Genomic DNA, 2,190 nt, shown 5'->3' with positions numbered 1-2,190 from the left:
GGCTGGACTGAGGTGAAGGGCAGGTGTACTGGCCCAGGGGGAGGTACAGCTAAATGAGGAGGTAACAGAAAACACATGAGATGCTAGTAGTGGATGCCAGACGGAGTAGGGACTCCAAAGTTTGAGGAGAGAAGTGGTGGGGAGGGAAATAGGGGTGGGGTCAGATCCATCAGGTGAAGGGCTGAAGGAGAGCGACTGAGGTAGATAAAAGGTTCTTGGAGGGTATGGCTCATCCACAAGCAGAATCACTAGAATCTCGGGCATGGTCCTGAGGAGCTATTCCCACTTGAGACTCAGACATATTCAATGTTTCTGAGCCTGTGCCTCAAATTGTGACAGATTCTCCTAGGTTGCTGGCCTTATGTCCATTTTTTCTCCTTTCAGAACTTTTCCTGGGAAGAGGTCCAACAATTTGTGGACAGAATCTTCAGAGGCTACCAACTCCCATACCCTTCAGACTGGCCACAGACTCCTACCAAGCAAATAACCTGGATCAGCTGCTGGTCTCCACAGTAACTTCCATTACTTGTTTGCACTGCCATTTGTGAAGACTTGCCTTTCCTAAATTATTATCATTCTTATTTATTCTGTACCTGACTTATTTTCAATCTGTAAAACATTAAATGGTTCTGTTTCCACCTTCGCCGAGAAAAAAAAATCTTTCCTGATTTAGCTCCCAGATCTTGAATCTCCCAGAGAGCTGTCAGACCCTAAGTAACTACTTAGGGCAGACCCTAAGTAACACTTGTTAGGTTTCCTGGATCCCATTTCCTTCACATATCTTCCCTCTGAGGAGCACAATATTGCCCTGGCTCCAGCCTCCTCAAACTCAAAATTCTTCAGAGTCCTCCTTTCCTGACCTCTTTCGAGAGATCCTGAGCCCCCGGCAGGCATTGAGATTCAGACAGGTTGTTGAGATATTCCTCTGTCCTCAGTGTTGTGGTTTTTCAATTAGAAATTCCTCAAAATCAAAAATAAAGTCTTTGTAATTCAGTTCCTAGCATAAGGCCATGCACAAAGCAACACTTAATATAGGTTTTGTATGAAGATTGAACCAGATGTAAATTCAGGGAACACAGAAGAAAAATTTTAAATGTGATATCTTAATATCTAACAAGTGAACAATATTTTGCCTTGGGTTAATATTAGAAGGCTTAGTGAGCAGTTTCACATAGCCAAATACTTCTAATACTTATAAGCCAAAAGTAATTTAAAAACACAGACAACAATAAGTTATATGAGTTAAAGAAAGGAGAGTCACAGGACCAGCCATATTCCTATATAATGTTGAGTATTCTCTGTATAAGATAGTAATACAGTAATAGCCTAAAATCCATTACCAGTGGTATTCCCTTGTGTCTATACAGCCCTAAGAAAAATTATGGCATGGGATAGGAGCTAAGTCCACTAAGCAAGATATTTAAGTAATATTAAACATGGCAGAATGATAAGGATAATCTAATTTAACTCCCTGATTTCACACTCTTGGACTCTGAGGTAAAGAGACTTCTATTGTGTAATAGCAAGTCTTCCGACTGCTGGGCCCATATTCTTCTAACGTGTTATATGGATGTGGGGAGTAAGCCTGTTGATTCTTCTCAAGCTGCACACTTATCAGGAAGCCAGGAAGGACTTCCAGGAATCCATATAAAGGAAAAAAAAATATCTCAAATGTTTTATGAGCAAGGATATATCTAAATGTTTTATGAGCAAGGATATTCATTATAGGCTGTTTATAATATCCAGAAAATTAGAAGTTATCTGAATTCCAAGAATAAGGGAATGGTTGAGTAAATAACAGAATAATGGAATGAAAGGATAATGCACGATGGAATATTGTACAGCTGTTAAAAGTATTCTATAAAAAATTTTAATACCATGGAGGAAAGCAGGATACCAAATTTATGTATATATTGTTATCTCACCTGTGTAGAGATACATGTATATATGTATTTTCTCTGCATATACATATACATATATATGCATATGCATATGCATATACATATACATATATATGCAGAGAAAATACAGACAAAAGCATACTAAAACGGATAACTATGGTATCATAGAATCTTCGGGTGCTGGAATTAGGTGGTGGTTTTTATTTATTTTTAAATAATGTTCTATATTTTCATAATAATTTTCTAACAGAAAAAACTTTTAAGCAGAAAAATGATCTAAAATATATCA

The 2,190-nt window shown here is 37.8% G+C and overlaps 1 pseudogene; it reads right to left on the bottom strand.

Moving 5' to 3' along the window:
* Positions 1 to 2,190, bottom strand: part of LOC105310219 — a 5,743-nt pseudogene that overhangs the window by 1,998 nt on the left and 1,555 nt on the right.

Source organism: Pteropus vampyrus, unplaced genomic scaffold, assembly GCF_000151845.1.
Source record: "Pteropus vampyrus isolate Shadow unplaced genomic scaffold, Pvam_2.0 Scaffold15, whole genome shotgun sequence".
NCBI lineage: Eukaryota > Metazoa > Chordata > Mammalia > Chiroptera > Pteropodidae > Pteropus > Pteropus vampyrus.
This window is presented reverse-complemented; position numbering and strand designations above follow the sequence as displayed.